General features: G+C 38.5%; 3 long non-coding RNA genes across 3 annotated transcripts; 2 read left to right on the forward strand and 1 right to left on the reverse strand.

The window, feature by feature from the left end:
- Positions 1-4,506: 4,506 nt before the first annotated feature.
- On the forward strand, positions 4,507-5,396 carry LOC142379252 (uncharacterized). Its single transcript, XR_012769662.1, has 5 exons — positions 4,507-4,554; positions 4,694-4,767; positions 4,878-4,928; positions 5,041-5,201; positions 5,309-5,396. It is a non-coding gene; the product is annotated as an uncharacterized LOC142379252 (long non-coding RNA).
- Positions 5,397-10,518: 5,122 nt separating this feature from the next.
- On the forward strand, positions 10,519-11,213 carry LOC142379253 (uncharacterized). Its single transcript, XR_012769663.1, has 4 exons — positions 10,519-10,575; positions 10,715-10,788; positions 10,909-10,965; positions 11,069-11,213. It is a non-coding gene; the product is annotated as an uncharacterized LOC142379253 (long non-coding RNA).
- Positions 11,214-13,043: 1,830 nt separating this feature from the next.
- LOC142379254 (uncharacterized) lies at positions 13,044-13,736 on the reverse strand. Its single transcript, XR_012769664.1, has 4 exons — positions 13,680-13,736; positions 13,467-13,540; positions 13,290-13,346; positions 13,044-13,186 (listed from the first exon to the last, which is right to left on the reverse strand). It is a non-coding gene; the product is annotated as an uncharacterized LOC142379254 (long non-coding RNA).
- Between the last annotated feature and the right edge of the window lie 4,607 nt (positions 13,737-18,343).

Below are 18,343 nucleotides of genomic sequence, written 5' to 3' on the forward strand. Positions count from 1 at the left end.
TCAGACTGTAATGCAGACATACCAATCAGCAGCGTGTAGCACCTGTTGGGGAGGTGAGGCGCGCGCTCCACCTTAGAAGCAGCACCACGAGGACCCACGGACCAATTAGGAGGATGGCTTGTAATCCAAATGCGCCGGCATGAGACCCACGCCACACAGCTACAGTCACACAAAATCATGTGAAATCGGTGTAAAATAAGCTGCGTGTCTACCCGCGGCGGCCCTGCCACATTACAGGAGCTTGGCCGCGGCCTCGACTCTGCCCGCGGCACACTGTGGACAGCCCGCCCGGTGTCGCGTCTTGGCTCGGCTGGACTTGGGAAGGTTGGGTGTCCTCCACGGCGTCCATCTCAGCCGAATCTTCCGAGTCCTCCGGCAGACTCTCCGACTCCGCCGGCAGGCGGGGATCCATGCCGGACGACAGGGTAGGCAGCAGCAATAATAATACTAGCATCGGCGCGTATGCTGATCGGAGCTACGTCTTGCAAGCAGAAGCGAAAAGAGCAGTGACAGCAAACCAGTTGGTAGTTTAAATGAAGCGCCCCAAATGCCAGTATCCAATTGCGAGCAGCAGCTGATTAACCATAGCGCAGTTGGTTTGTGGTCAGCCACAAGGGTTGGGTCGGCGTCAGGCAAAGGGCGCGTTGACTACGTGGTCTGCCAGAACTATCGCAGGTTGCTCCATTTAGTGCAGCTGAGGATAAATTACAGTTTTTCTTTACTATTCTTTAATATTACTGGGCATGTATTGTTGTAATGTTTTAAATACTTGAACGCAGTTTTTCTAGAGAAGATAATTGTTTTGTATATGGGAGTATCGTCCATTGACTCTTTTGGGCTTTCACATGCGCGAGTATACCAACAACCGGTAAGTTACATGCTGTTTATAAAGTTGTTTTGTAACGTCCCCATTCCAGTAATGTAAGAACCATGCATATGGTTTTGATGGTAAGGCTTGTGACTTTATTGTCGGATGGTTTATAAAGTGGTGTGACGTTTCTGCAGTGTGCAACTTGTTGTTTTACGTGGAAGGTTTAGCACTTGCCCCTTAGCCACCACGTATTTGGCTAGGATGACAGGCTGCGCAAACAGCGCAATCGCCGCACAGGGAGCGCCGATTTGCACCAGTCTGTGTCCTACTGTCAGTATTTGACAACCTCTAGCAATGGGATTGCGCTTCAAATGCCCCGGAGTTCCCCTTTAAGTTAAAGATTTTACAATAAAAGAATGAGGTTCAACGATGAGAGTAGAAGATACAAAAGCTCATTATGTTTGGAGGGCTAATCCTACAAACGTGTTGTATCACGTTAAATGTCAATCCAAAATTTACAGTTAATCTCTTTTCAGTTGGGTAACAGTGAAGTGGTGTCAACTGGACAGGATTTGTGTTCTTTATTTAATTGTCAATCTACGGTGGGCTAAATTATGAAACTAAATGAAAGAGAATATCACAAAATGCAGTTTAAAATGTCACTGTAGCAGTTTAAAAGCTTAAGATACTGAATTATACACCTTGGAAGTGTTCCCACCTTAAAAAAAAAATTACAATGGAAATCTCTTTCTTTTTTTAAAACAGAACACAAAAGTCAATATAGTTTCCATTTATGAAGTTTTAATTCACAGATTCTACAGAAGATGATGAATGCTGATATACATTATTGACTAAGTCATGTTTATGAGTGAGGACGCACTCTGATTAGAAACAATGTGATTTGAATTTGAAATGAGAGAAGGCAAAATTGTGCAAAGTAGTTAAATGATGTCAAAGTTATCTTCTCAAAGATGATTTTTCAGTCACTCTCTCGTTTCTGATCACATTTCAGAATTTATTTTGTATTCTGAAGAAGTTGCTGGAGCAGGCGCTGGCTCAAACCCCACGATTTAAGTTTGTAAAGAGAAAAACTTAAACAGTCATAGATTCTCAATGAAATGTAAAAAGCAGATCAGAAAGTGTTGATTTCAGTTCACTCGTTTATTGATTTCCAGTAACATTTCAGTTTTCAGTTTTGAGCAGCAAGAAGTTGCTGGAGCAGGGTGAGAATCAGCTGGTTCAGAGATGATGCAGTAGTAGTAGCACCTTGTGCTGTAGTCGTAGCCTTAGTGGTGGTTGCCTTCAAGGACATCAGAAACGGTGCAATTAAACACACAGAAGAAGAAAGTTTTGTTCATTTCACAATGTGTGGTTTAATAGTAGGGGACAGAGAGGAGACTCACCTCATTTGAGTTCGAACCAGACTCAGAGCTCGAGCGAGCAAAACGCTGATGCTCCATCTGTAGAAAATGCATCAGGAGAAAATTTTCTGTTGTCTGCTTTATGTTTTATTGAAGAATAATAGAAGCTGCACACGTAATTTCAAGGTGCTTTTTGAAATACTAAGACCAATGGATTTTTCTAAAATCCAAAAATAAGTATTTATTCTACTTCATCTTACTTTAATTGTTCATATTTGAAATACTGACATTTCAAATAGTTAATGCAATAGTCAATTCAGTGCATTGATTATTATTTTTTAAATCTGATGTTTTCTTTAGGTTTTTCTGCAATTCAAAAATAAATATTTCTTCTTCTTTTAGGAAAAACACAATCATACTGTGGTTGTACAGGTTCATACTTCACCCTACTAACAAATTTGTAAACAGATGTCACATGCGGAAATGCCACATCCTATGATTAGAAATCAAGTGCATTAGTGGCTTGGGTAAGGTACAGGCAACACCCATTGAAACTGCCATTTCTGCCTGTCTTCTCTTGTTTTGGAAAATACGTTGAGAATGTGACGCAAGACAAATACATGCTTACCAAGCAATGATCAAAGATCGCTTTTATAGAGTTTTATTTGCTTTCTGTCTGTGAAACTGTCATGCTTGTCATCATGTAATATTGCTCTGAAAAAGGATCAAAATCAAAAGCATGAAGGCATGAATTGAAGTTCAACCTCAACTTTTGGACAGCTCTCTTTAGAATATTATCAACAACCCTCTGATGTGACATAAAACTCATTAAAAAGCTAATAACTGCGAGCTGACTGTTGAAACAATTAAACCACAATGCTAACAGTAACACTAGACAATTTGGCAAATTTTCTTGCTCTTTGTCTCCCACCACTCTCATAAAAACAAATCTCCACGTTAGCCATGCAAATGTACAGCCACATCAATTTGTTGTCCTGTCAAAAAGGCCACGAACATGACACCAAAGCCAAGGAAATGTCAAGCAACAGCAAAGCAAAACAGTGCGGTGCAGGTCTGGAACCCTGGCACTATTGGGCATTATTGGGCAGCCCAGAAATGTACTTAAAAAGAGTCAATGTACTTTGAATCGAGTCAGATGCAAATAGTTTTAAGGTTCACAAACTTTGCTTAGTTGAAGTGAGGACTTTCTCTTGAAAACCTGTGTGTTCAAACAACTTTGTACTTGATTTGCTTGGTCGGAAGCAAATCAATTCGAAAGGCATGATCGCCCAAGTTTATAAGTTTGTTAGCAAACATTAGTTTTGGTCAAACTTTGGTTTCCTTCTGCAAAATGTATGCAGTAGATGCTATGGAAGTGTCTGCTTTTGTTTTTCTTAAGCCGTGATGATTCATTAAAACCTATCCAATTTGTTTTTAACGCCAAAACAGCACCAAGTAATTTCTTTGTATTATATTATTTAAATTTTATAATTAAACTTAATCGAACATTAACGAATGACAAAACCAACACAGTATTTTCCAACTTATAAATTCTGGACAAGAAAAAATTCTGACCCTCCTTGTCAACGGTTATGTGTAACTACTCAACTCCTATGGCCTCCAGACAGAGTTTGTTACTTGTTAAAGTTGGATATGACTCCTTCGTTGACAGTTGGATTAAATGCCATGACACTCTTTATCTATATACAGTTCATTTCTTGTCAAGGTTCATTTAACAAAAAGACAAATCTATGTCACAGGACTCAAATTTGTGACATTTTCTGGAATTTACATGATTCTGTGTTGCATGTGCATAATTTCAAGCTTGAATGTGTCTTCGTTGCTTAATAGTGTCAGCTGTAATGGATGAACTCTATTGTTTTGTCTTGAGCCACAGTAGCAACTTATTTCCTAAAACAAGAGAAGACGGGCCGAAATGCAAACTTCACTGGGTGTTGCCGGTGACTTACCCTAACCACTAATGCACCTGGTTTCTAATCATAGGACAAGGTATTTCCATGTGTGACATCTGCTCGCAAGGTTTACTGGCAGGATTAAGTGTGGACCTGCACAACCACAGTATGATAATGCTCAGTGTTTTTCTCTAAAAGTGAAATTACTTATTTTGGATTTCAGATCAAATCTGATGGAACCTAGTATTTCATAAAGAAGTAATTAGATAAGCACAAGAAACCATTGTAATCCAGAGTTTTCAGTCTATAATCATTAGACACACATTGTGAAACATGGAGGATGAAAATTTCTTCATGAATTAAGTTTCCCAACAGCTCTGCTCTTCTAACTGTATATAAGAGAAGTTCAGCATTCAGACCAACACTACAACAACCTCCTCGTCCATCTTTAAGACAGTCTGCTGAAACTGTGAGTGCTTCACTGCTATTGAATCAATATGTACTTTCAGTGTTTTCTGTGTAAGGTTGAATAGTGTTTTTTTTTTTTATTCACTTTCTCCAATTAGTTCATATGAGAAAGGTTTTTATTATTAACTTTGTTCCAACAGGTGTGATCACTGAAACCATGCTGAAGATTGCATTTATTCTCGGATGCCTCCTGAGCCTCATTTTGGCTCAACCTGTAAGTTTGATTTGATCATACTCAAAATTATTATCAACGATCATGTGTAGATACCATTGTTATCGCAGTCATAAAGTACAGAAATACTAATACTATCAAACCTTCTACAGATGGAGCACCAGCGTTTTGCTCGCTCGAGCTCTGACTCTGGTTCTAATGAGGTGAGTGTTTCCTCTGTCCTGTGCAGTAAAACCACACATGAATGTTACTGTGAAATTTCCAGTACAGTCCTCTGCTGTAAGTTTGACAAGATTATTACTGATTTTCTTGTAGGCCACATCTACATCACTAAATACACAACAGCTGCTCCAGCTCATTCTTGCCCTCCTTCAACGAACCACCACAACTACTGCTGCAACTACTACAGCTGCAACTACAGTTGCCACCACTGCTCCTAGATAAAGACAATCTGAATTGTCAACATGAGTCAGTTGGTGAGAGAAAACAGCTTTTGGATATATTTTTCACATTCACGTTGTTTCTGATCAGATTATCATGTTTTATTAATTATCCATAACTATAAACCTTTTTCTCATTTCAGATTTCAACACTGCTGCTGTACTCGGAGCGCTTCCTCTTTCATCCAAATGTGGATGAACTCTCATTAAAGTCAGCAGTAAATGACAAATAAACTCTATTAATGGAAAATATTTGAACTGTCTTTCATTTTTATTTTGAAACTGACATGTTTATTAGCAATGTTTGGTTTCGGAATATTGAAATAGTGGAAATGTTTTACCTCCAAATCTCCAAATAACCATTTTATGAATTATAATGTAATGTTGAATTGATATAAAACGTCACTTACATTTCTTAGAAGTCCTAAAGAAGGACATAGAGTTGCTTGTCAAACTGAATTATTGGGTGCAGTGTATTTAAAGTCAAGGCTCTGAGCCTTATTTCAAAGACTGCAACATTTTGAAAAATGCTTAAAAGTGAACAGGCATCTGAAGGAGGTGTCTTTAAAGAGAAGGAAGTAGCAGTTACATGTCAGGCCAACCTAGTCTCACAGCAAAACATAAAATAGTCTTAAAGCCGAAATCATTCATGCTTATTTATTTATTTTGTGTGAAATGAACTGGAACTTTTTAAGATGACATATTTCACAGGGCTGCTCCCAACTGAACAGTTGACAATTTGTAGCACTTTTATAATAAATATATTCAGAGTTTGGGGCGGTATTGGGCTGACATGGTTAACATACAGTTAGACAAAAGGTTCACAGTTTGAATCTCATATTGTTTGAATCTGTTTGAAGTTTGCTTGGTGTCCTCTCGCGTGTGCAACTTCTCCCCAGGATTTTCCTCCAGACTTTCTCCCACAATTCAAACACATACATGCTAGGTTAATCAGTGATTCTAAATTGGCTGTAGGGGTAAGTGTGTGGTACAGGGTGTACCCTGACCCTTGCTCAAATGTAGCTTGTAGACTCCGGCCGTCCTTCAAAAAATGACTGATTTTTACCACACAATGTTAGCTGCATGTAGCTCTTCCATTAAGGCCCGCAGGTTGCACCACTCATTCCGACATCCCGCCATTCCGACAAGGCTTTCCATAAAAGGAAATGTGGGTTACTCAACAGATAACAGTCCCTTCTTTCTGTTCATGCATTTTACATGTTTTAAGACAAGTTTAATTAATGCCTCTCCCCCTCTCTCTGCCTGTTATTCTTCAAAGCTGGTGATGTTTGAATGATATTAAATTGATACTGAATGATGATTTAAGGGTTAAATCTACAGTCAGAGGGAAGGATCAGGTGGATGTGGGCTTATTTTGGATTTTAGAAATAAAAATTAAAGATGATGGCACCCAGGATCTATCCATAAGGGCTGCGTTGTTACTATTCACTATAAATCTGGTTAGTGCGTGTAACAGCTGTCATTCAATTCAATTCAATTCAAATTCAAAAATACTTTATTTATCCCAGAGGGAAATTAAATGTTGATGTAACTCAATTAAATCAAGGAGTTATTATAGAGGCTGATGGCTGTGGGCAGGAGTGATTTCCTGTAGCGGTCCGTTTTGCATCCAAACTGAAGAAGCCTTTGACTGAAGAGACTCTGTTTTCCGATAACAGTCTCATGGAGAGGATGTTCAGGGTTGTCCATAATTCTCTTGATTTTATGCAAAATCCTTCTTTGCATTATTGTCTCCAGAGGTTCCACAGTCGTCCCCATAACAGAAGCAGCCTTCTTTATCAGGTTGTTGAGTCTTTTTAGGTCCCTGGTTCTGATGCTGCTGCCCCAACAGATGACGCAAGAGGAAATGACGCTCTCAACAACAGACTTGTAGAAGATCTGCAAAATCTTGTTGCAAACCTTGAAGGACCTTAGCTTCCTCAAGAAGTACAGTCTGCTCTGTCCTTTCTTGTAGATGGCTTCACTGTTGTGTCTCCAGTCCAGTCTGTTGTCCACATGAACACCAAGGTATTTATATTCCTCAACAGCCTCCACTTCTTCTCCCATGATGGAAACAGGGTTTGATCTGACCCTGTTTCTCCTGAAATCTACAATCATCTCCTTTGTTTTGTCATGGAGGATACCGTCAGATCCTGACAATGTCATGAGTCCGTTGTCATTTTCAAAATTTTCATTTGCAGCACCGGGACTTTCAACACAGGTGAACTGTCATTGATGTCTGTAATTGCAATTATTAATGTTGCATATGATGCCAGCGTGCAAAAGACGCATGGACTCTGTGGAGAGCTCTGCTCCAGCTGGCTGCTGTGACAGGTCACTGACGCTGTATTTCTGCTTAATCTAACATGTTTCAGACTCACCCGATTTACATAAATATCTGTATTTTGATATTTGAAATTTCAGGGGATTTTGATAATAATTTTCTTACAGTTGGTTTGTGAGGTTGTGGAGTTCCTCTAAAAAAAAAAAAGGCTTTAATAGGATATTAAAGGAATTATCGGAATGGCAGGATGTTTATAAAAAACAAACAAAAACATCCAACGATGGGAGAAAAAAAGTGTCGGAATGGCAGCATGTAACCCAGGCCCCCACCCCTTCTTCTCTCTTGTTCCAGTCTTAATGCTCATACACCCGGTTGATTACCATTTTATACACGTGAAAATGCTTGTTGAGACACTGCTGCAACTTTAGACTTTTTCTGGACCATATTTTTATTATTATTACTCTTTCCCCCAAAAAGCAGCTAACAAAAATGTATAAATTTAATGAACAAATCTTAATTAACCTCTCTGCCCCTGTTGGCTTCAAGCATACTGAAAGAATCCTTATCGTTGCATTACTTGATCATAAGATGGCTGCCCTCACAAATTTGACCAACAAAATGAGAATTTTCACCAGATAAAACAACTTCAACCTTACAAATTTCGTGGTTGTTGAGTGACCGCTTACACAGTCATTTTTGCGGAAGACAGTTTGTTGCCATGTTTTCAACCGAAGAACATCCACATTGGCCAATATGTCCTGCCAGTGATCTGCTGTAACTGATCAATTTCCCAGTCTAATTACAAATTATCAACTACAAGACAGTAAAAATGTAAAAGTAAGTGAAAAGCCTTGGAAGGACATACCATCTCAGTCTCAGAAAGGTGAGGGTTACAAAACCATCTCTAAAGAGATCAGACTTCACTAATCCACAGTCAGACAGATTATGTGCAAATGGAGTAAATCTAAGGCCAACCATTAAAGATCACTCCCAGGACAAACTGTGTAACTCCGGGGTAATCTGTAAGCAATATAAGGCCTTAAGTTTTAATGCAACCTCACTTCTCACCCTTACCTCCAGAGTCATTCACAGAGCCTCTTCTTTTGTCATCCAACCTGTTGCCACCTGTTGCTCTCCAGCTGAAAAATGACCAAAGTTTTACAGTGGGTAAATTTTATTAAACTATGTCTAATTTCGTGATATCATTTTTGTCCCAGATTATTTTTTTAAATATGGAGAGTATGAAGGCGAAAACAGATTTGGTTCTTGTCAGCTGTTCTGGACCAAAAACGGTGCAAAGAAATAAAATGTCCATGTCAGAATTTCAATAACCATTACAAACGGGTGTCTGTGTATGAAGAATGCATGAAGTAAGTCTTTCTGCATCAGTACAATTCAAAGCGTATGGATTCAGTATGATGATACAGCTTTAAGGTGTTATTAATAAATAATTGGTTAAAATGGTTCAATCAATATTTCAGCTGACTCAATTCGTCAGTAAGAAAGGTTTCTTACCACTGACATTTGTTTAAAATACATCTAACAAACAGACTAAGACACTGTTTTACTTTGAAGCACCTTAAAGCAACGTGAGAGAAGTTTGTGAACCTCATGTTATTCTGACTTGTCTTGATGTACCAAGAAGACCAGGAAGTGCACTTACTCAGGAGCACATTGAGGCTCATGGTAATGTGGACTGAAAAGAAGATATTCATGTCTGTCACCTGAACTGTGAATATAGGGCAGGACCAAAATATTTTAAACGTCAACATATTTTGGAATCACAAATTTTGTTTTTAAAGATTTGTGAACATGTGTCGTCTCAGCTTACATACCTGATGTTCCTGTAAGAAGTGAGCATCTAGATTCAATTTACCTTAAGTAGGAACTTCAGTAGCTTTAGACCAAAACATTTTACATGATGTCATTAAAGGTGTTACGGTACTTGGATTACACTGACGAAAGGTTAAAAGATGCTTGACTAAATTATTGAATGTTTGCTCACAAGTAGACCAAGTTTTCATGCTCTTGTATGCTTTTGGGATTTGCTTTATGAAATTTTTTCAAAAGGAGAAATTAAGTACATCCCAACTACCATTAAGCATCCTGGAAAGGTTACCCTATGAAACTGTAACTAACAAAGTTGTGTGAACCACTGTTACAGCTGAAGTGCAGGCTTTTAAGTTCAGATACATAAAAATAAGGCACTCTTTTCAATAAAATCTACATTATAGTAAGAACTGAACTGTAAACATCCAGGCTGAGATGCCTGTCCCACTTATTGTCAGCAATGGTGAGTCCACCAAGGAACATAAGGAATCCTCTTGTGACATTTAGCAGATTTTGATTCCAACAGCGTGAACTCTGTGACCACTGTAACCAATTAAAACTTGCATAAAGAAAACACTCTCTGATCATTACACCAGCATAGCAACAGATTTCCAACAGAAAGAGGAGACAGAAATGCACGCGTCATTGGGTGTTACCTGTAACTTACCTCAACCACTAAACCAAATGTTTACAAAATTCCAATAGTCAAGCTCTGTTCTGAACCTGTATAAAATGGTTGCATGCAGTGTTTTCTAACTATACTTGAATTAACTTTTTACCTTCAGTTATTTTCACATGTCAAAAATCTCCTCAAATTCGCTTCACCAGTGAACAGAAACCTAGCTCATGGTCCAAAGTAAACGTGTGCATTAATACATTTCTTTTAGCGGAAACACATGTAACACCGAGTTTTCTCAAGCTGTGGATGGTAAAATTGCTGCTTTGAATTAAGATAAATTTCTGCATGGGTAGTTTAGAGGATGAACTCTAGCAGTCTTTCCCACTGAAAGCAGCAACATGAAATGCATTCAAATACTGTAAGTACAGCTTTTGACCACAGAAGCCAGTAATCCTCCCCACTCCCACTCTTAGAGAGCACAATTTATCAATGTAATTCCAGGTTAATGTAATGTCTAATCATTGACACACGTTGAATCATGGGGTAGGAAGATTTCTAAATGAATTAGGTTTCCCAACAGTTCTGCTTCTCTAACTGTATATAAGACCAGTTCAACATTCAGAGCAACACTACAACAACCTCCTTCTTGTCCATCTGTGAGATTGTCATCTGAATCTGTGAGTGCTTTACAGTAATCTTATAGATATTTAGCTTCTGGATTGTCTGTGTGAGGATGTCATTGTATCATTTTTTATCATTTGCTTGGTCTAATGTGTTAATTCGAGACTGTTTTTATTATTAAAACTGTTCCAACAGGTGTGATCACTGAAACCATGCTGAAGCTTGCACTTGTTCTTGGATGCCTCCTGAGCCTCACTCTGGCTCAGCCTGTAAGTGTGATATTACCATACTCAGCATCATTATCAGCAATTACGTGTGCAGCTTCTATTATTCTTCAATAAAACATAAAGCAGACAACAGAAAATTTTCTCCTGACGCATTTTCTACAGATGGAGCATCAGCGTTTTGCTCGCTCGAGCTCTGAGTCTGGTTCGAACTCAAATGAGGTGAGTCTCCTCTCTGTCCCCTACTATTAAACCACACATTGTGAAATGAACAAAACTTTCTTCTTCTGTGTGTTTAATTGCACCGTTTCTGATGTCCTTGAAGGCAACCACCACTAAGGCTACGACTACAGCACAAGGTGCTACTACTACTGCATCATCTCTGAACCAGCTGATTCTCGCCCTGCTCCAGCAACTTCTTGCTGCTCAAAACTGAAAACTGAAATGTTACTGGAAATCAATAAACGAGTGAACTGAAATCAACACTTTCTGATCTGCTTTTTACATTTTTTTGAGAATCTATGACTGTTTAAGTTTTTCTCTTTTCAAACTTAAATCATGGGATTTGAACCAGTGCTTGCTCTCTTTCAGTCATCAGTGCTCACTATTGTCTGCAGCATCTTAGAAATCAACATCATAAAAAGAAATTGTGCAGACTCTGGGGTATCTTTTCTTTAAAACTAGTATATATTATCCATTAGAGACTCTGAGTCCTTTTGAACCTTAAAGAATTGGAAATATTTTTTCTAAAGTTCCCTTTCTTAAGTAACAGTTTGTTCATAAACACATCTCTATTGATTATTTGCTGTATTGTTACATTTCAAAGTGATTATTAATGGTTAAGAGTCAGTCAATATTTTTAAATTAAGAAAAATAATTCTATCACAGACACAGCATGTCTACCACTTCAGATGTGCAAATAATTTTATAATCACAGAATAAGATATTAAAAACCATGACAACTCTGGAAAGGAGACACCACTTTTTCTATCTTTTTACATGGTTTTGTGAAATTCTTGAATGCCCATTGGATCATGATTAGATTTTGTACTCCTATTTGCATTTACATGCCACATATTGCAGTTTGACACTTCCAGATATCTTAAAATACACAAATTTTCTGTCCAAAGGTATTCATTAGTTTCTGACTTCATGAAAAATAGTCAGGTTTCCTCAGGACAAATGTATCTGAGCCTGTCAACCACACCACAGACATTCAGGTCATTTAATAACTATAGTAATATTTTCTCACCTGAATTCACTGAGACTCCCTTGTTAATGCTTGGATTAAGGTTAGGCCATTTTGAGGTGAAGTTTGGATTATTATTTATTCTAAAACTCAACTTTAATCTGTTCTTCTCCAGAACTGACCTGTTTACAGAGCTGCTTGGTCTCCAATGTGCTGCTTTCTCACTGGTGTTGGCAAGCCTGGGCCCTTTCACAAGTGCATTACTGAGATCATGTGAAACTTGGGGGACTTAACTGAAAGTTAACTTGTATTTTTCATTTTTTTAGAATCTGTGAAAATAAATTTTTATTCAGTCCCACTTCAACAACATGGATTATGTTGTGTATGCTCATCACAAACACAAAAAATCCATACTGCAACCGTTTCAGGTTGTAAAGTCACCAGGCAGAAAAAATGCCAAAAGGGAGTATATTTGTACAAAAGGGAATCAAACTTTTGAAAAACCTACCTAATACCAAAAATTGCTGCTCCTGTCAGGATGCCAGTTTTAGTCCTGGCATTTGAAGAAATTATAGTTCCTTTTCTTTTCTGTTCAGATAAGATTCACAGGATAAAGAGGTTCAAAGAACAATCTTTGAACAACCAGAACAAATGGCACCGTTTCGGCTGTACTGATTTCTTAACACAAAGAATATTTACCCACTCTCCATTAATAATCATTTCGAAATGTAACAATACAGCAAATAATCAACAGTGATGTGTTCATGACCAAACTGTTGTATGTTCTAAACCTTTTATCAAAGGTTTGTATGGTGCTACGTAAGGGAACTGAAGAAAAAATATTTCCAATTCTTTAAGGTTCAAAAGGACTCAGAGTCTCTAATGGATAATATATACTAGTTCAAAGAAAATATATCCCAGAGTCTGCACGATTTCTTTTTATGAAGTTGATTTCTAAGATGCTGCAGACAATAGTGAGCACTGATGACTGAAAGAGAGCGAGCACTGGCTCAAACCCCACGATTTAAGTTTGAAAAGAGAAAAACTTAAACAGTCAAAGATTCTCAATGAAATGTAAAAAGCAGATCAGAAAGTGTTGATTTCAGTTCACTCGTTTATTGATTTCCAGTAACATTTCAGTTTTCAGTTTTGAGCAGCAAGAAGTTGCTGGAGCAGGGTGAGAATCAGCTGGTTCAGAGATGATGCAGTAGTAGTAGCACCTTGTGCTCTAGTCGTAGCCTTAGTGGTGGTTGCCTTCAAGGACATCAGAAACAGTGCAATTAAACACACAGAAGAAGAAGGTTTTTTTCATTTCACAATGTGTGGTTTAATAGTAGGGGACAGAGAGGAGACTCACCTCATTTGAGTTCGAACCAGACTTGGAGCTCGAGCGAGCAAAACGCTGATGCTCCATCTGTAGAAAATGCGTCAGGAGAAAATTTTCTGTTGTCTGCTTTATGTTTTATTGAAGAATAATAGAAGCTGCACACGTAATTGCTGATAATGATGCTGAGTATGGTAATATCATACTTACAGGCTGAGCCAGAGTGAGGCTCAGGAGGCATCCAAGAACAAGTGCAAGCTTCAGCATGGTTTCAGTGATCACACCTGTTGGAACAGTTTTAATAATAAAAACGGATTCTAATTAACACATTAGACCAAGCAAATGATAAAAAATGATACAATGACATCCTCACACAGACAATCCAGAAGCTGAATATCTATAAGATTACTGTAAAGCACTCACAGATTCAGATGACAATCTCACAGATGGACAAGAAGGAGGTTGTTGTAGTGTTGCTCTGAATGTTGAACTGGTCTTATATACAGTTAGAGGAGCAGAACTATTGGGAAACCTAATTCATTTAGAAATCTTCCTACCCCATGATTCAACGTGTGTCAATGATTAGACATTACATTAACCTGGAATTACATTGATAAATTGTGCTCTCTAAGAGTGGGAGTGGGGAGGATTACTGGCTTCTGTGGTCAAAAGCTGTACTTACAGTATTTGAATGCATTTCATGTTGCTGCTTTCAGTGGGAAAGACTGCTAGAGTTCATCCTCTAAACTACCCATGCAGAAATTTATCTTAATTCAAAGCAGCAATTTTACCATCCACAGCTTGAGAAAACTCGGTGTTACATGTGTTTCCGCTAAAAGAAATGTATTAATGCACACGTTTACTTTGGACCATGAGCTAGGTTTCTGTTCACTGGTGAAGCGAATTTGAGGAGATTTTTGACATGTGAAAATAACTGAAGGTAAAAAGTTAATTCAAGTATAGTTAGAAAACACTGCATGCAACCATTTTATACAGGTTCAGAACAGAGCTTGACTATTGGAATTTTGTAAACATTTGGTTTAGTGGTTGAGGTAAGTTACAGGTAACACCCAATGACGCGTGCATTTCTGTCTCCTCTTTCTGTTGGAAATCTGTTGCTATGCTGGTGTAATGATCAGAGAGTGTTTTCTTTATGCAAGTTTTAATTGGTTACAGTGGTCACAGAGTTCACGCTGTTGGAATCAAAATCTGCTAAATGTCACAAGAGGATTTCTTATGTTCCTTGGTGGACTCACCATTGCTGACAATAAGTGGGACAGGCATCTCAGCCTGGATGTTTACAGTTCAGTTCTTACTATAATGTAGATTTTATTGAAAGAGTGCCTTATTTTTATGTATCTGAACTTAAAAGCCTGCACTTCAGCTGTAACAGTGGTTCACACAACTTTGTTAGTTACAGTTTCATAGGGTAACCTTTCCAGGATGCTTAATGGTAGTTGGGATGTACTTAATTTCTCCTTTTGAAAAAATTTCATAAAGCAAATCTCAAAAGCATACAAGAGCATGAAAACTTGGTCTACTTGTGAGCAAACATTCAATAATTTAGTCAAGCATCTTTTTACCTTTTGTCAGTGTAATCCAAGTACCGTAACACCTTTAATGACATCATGTAAAATGTTTTGGTCTAAAGCTACTGAAGTTCCTACTTAAGGTAAATTGAATCTCGATGCTCACTTCTTACAGGAACATCAGGTATGTAAGCTGAGACGACACATGTTCACAAATCTTTAAAAACAAAATTTGTGATTCCAAAAAATGTTGACGTTTAAAATATTTTGGTCCTGCCCTATATTCACAGTTCAGGTGACAGACATGAATATCTTCTTTTCAGTCCACATTACCATGAGCCTCAATGTGCTCCTGAGTAAGTGCGCTTCTTGGTCTTCTTGGTACATCAAGACAAGTCAGAATAACATGAGGTTCACAAACTTCTCTCACGTTGCTTTAAGGTGCTTCAAAGTAAAACAGTGTCTTAGTCTGTTTGTTAGATGCATTTTAAACAAATGTCAGTGGTAAGAAACCTTTCTTACTGACGAATTGAGTCAGCTGAAATATTGATTGAACCATTTTAACCAATTATTTATTAATAACACCTTAAAGCTGTATCATCATACTGAATCCATACGCTTTGAATTGTACTGATGCAGAAAGACTTGTACTTCATGCATTCTTCATACACAGACACCCATTTGTAATGGTTATTGAAATTCTGACATGGACATTTTATTTCTTTGCACCGTTTTTGGTCCAGAACAGCTGACAAGAACTAAATCTGTTTTCGCCTTCATACTCTCCATATTTAAAAAAATAATCTGGGACAAAAATCATATCACGAAATTAGACATAGTTTAATAAAATTTACCCACTGTAAAACTTTGGTCATTTTTCAGCTGGAGAGCAACAGGTGGCAACAGGTTGGATGACAAAAGAAGAGGCTCTGTGAATGACTCTGGAGGTAGGGTGAGAAGTGAGGTTGCATTAAAACTTAAGGCCTTATATTGCTTACAGATTACCCCGGAGTTACACAGTTTGTCCTGGGAGTGATCTTTAATGGTTAGCCTTAGATTTACTCCATTTGCACACAATCTGTCTGACTGTGGATTAGTGTAGTCTGATCTCTTTAGAGATGGTTTTGTAACCCTCACCTTTCTGAGACTGAGATGGTATGTCCTTCCAAGGCTTTTCACTTACTTTTACATTTTTACTGTCTTGTAGTTGATAATTTGTAATTAGACTGGGAAATTGATCAGTTACAGCAGATCACTGGCAGGACATATTGGCCAATGTGGATGTTCTTCGGTTGAAAACATAGCAACAAACTGTCTTCCGCAAAAATGACTGTGTAAGCGGTCACTCAACAACCACGAAATTTGTAAGGTTGAAGTTGTTTTATCTGGTGAAAATTCTCATTTTGTTGGTCAAATTTGTGAGGGCAGCCATCTTATGATCAAGTAATGCAACGATAAGGATTCTCTCAATATGCTTGAAGCCAACAGGGGCAGAGAGGTTAATTAAGATTTGTTCATTAAATTTATACATTTTTGTTAGCTGCTTTTTGGGGGAAAGAGTAATAATAATAAAAATATGGTCCAGAAAAAGTCTAAGGTTGCAGCAGTGTCTCAACAAGCATTTTCCCGTGTATAAAATGGTAATCAACCGGGTGTATGAGCATTAAGACTGGAACAAGAGAGAAGAAGGGGTGGGGGCCTGGGTTACATGCTGCCATTCCGACACTTTTTTTCTCCCATCGTTGGATGTTTTTTTTGTTTTTTATAAACATCCTGCCATTCCGATAATTCCTTTAATATCCTATTGAAGCCTTTTTTTTTTTTAGAGGAACTCCACAACCTCACAAACCAACTATAAAAAATCCCCTGAAATTTCAAATATCAAAATACAGATATTTATGTAAATCGGGTGAGTCTGAAACATGTTAGATTAAGCAGAAATACAGTGTCAGTGACCTGTCACAGCAGCCAGCTGGAGCAGAGCTCTCCACAGAGTCCATGCGTCTTTTGCACGCTGGCATCATATGCAACATTAATAATTGCAATTACAGACATCAATGACAGTTCACCTGTGTTGAAAGTCCCGGTGCTGCAAATGAAAATTTTGAAAATGACAACGGACTCATGACATTGTCAGGATCTGATGGTATCCTCCATGACAGCTGTTACACGCACTAACCAGATTTATAGTGAATAGTAACAACGCAGCCCTTATGGATAGATCCTGGGTGCCATCATCTTTAATTTTTATTTCTAAAATCCAAAATAAGCCCACATCCACCTGATCCTTCCCTCTGACTGTAGATTTAGCCCTTAAATCATCATTCAGTAAAACCTGACTTTTGTGAGCTTTGCACTGGTAAATGTTCCGATCAAATTGATTAGATGCTTTTAAGTATATCTGCATATGCCTGGTGGGCCAGTGTCCATCGAGCTATCTGAAATAAAGAAGCTGTGTGATTCGACTAGTCACCTTGGCAACGGGGAAGAGGAGGGGCTACGTTTTTCACCAACCTCGAATTGGAAATCTTAATGCGCTCATACGGCGAGTTTCAATACGTTTTTAGAAATAAGTGCAACACCGTTGCAGCAGCAAAAGTGTAAGTTTAAATGTAGTCCTTTGCAATCACAATAATATTACAGGGAAACTGCTTGAATGGTAGCCCATTCATTTATTTCATTTAGGTGCAATCCCGCAGGGGAGAAGCGCTCTTGGCAGCAGTTTAAGATGAAATATAAAAACATTGTTCAAACAGGTGAGACCTCGGCATGGAGGTACCTCATTTTGATCATGTTTTACACTGTAAAATAAATATTAAGTGGCTTCTCATCTATACCATCCATCCATCCATTATCTATACACCGCTGAATCCGTCAGTCGGGTCGTGGGGGGGCTGGAGCCTATCCCAGCGGTCAATGGGCAAGAGGCGGGGTACACCCTGGACAGGCCGCCAGTCCATCACAGGGCCACATAGAGACAAACGAGACAAACAACCATACACACTCACAGTCACTCTGAAGGACAATTTAGAGTCATCATCTATATCATGTTCTGTTAAATAATTAAGCCTATTTAAACAAACACAGACTTCTACTGAGCCAACAGAAAGAAGGCAGATGCCCGTAAAACGGGTGGTGGCCACCACCTCTAACGGGAGGGCAGTGGCTGAGGGAATCCCCGGAGGGAGTCCACCCCCAAGACACGAGTGCCTTTATAAAATATAATCAATTTAATATCATTCAAACATCACCAGCTTTGAAGAATAACAGGCAGAGAGAGTGGGAGAGGCATTAATTAAACTTGTCTTAAAACATGTAAAATGCATGAACAGAAAGAAGGGACTGTTATCTGTTGAGTAACCCACATTTCCTTTTATGGAAAGCCTTGTCGGAATGGCGGGATGTCGGAATGAGTGGTGCAACCTGCGGGCCTTAATGGAAGAGCTACATGCAGCTAACATTGTGTGGTAAAAATCAGTCATTTTTTGAAGGACGGCCGGAGTCTACAAGCTACATTTGAGCAAGGGTCAGGGTACACCCTGTACCACACACTTACCC

The sequence above is a fragment of the Odontesthes bonariensis genome, chromosome 4 (assembly GCF_027942865.1).
Source record: "Odontesthes bonariensis isolate fOdoBon6 chromosome 4, fOdoBon6.hap1, whole genome shotgun sequence".
NCBI classification, from domain to species: Eukaryota; Metazoa; Chordata; class Actinopteri; order Atheriniformes; family Atherinopsidae; genus Odontesthes; species Odontesthes bonariensis.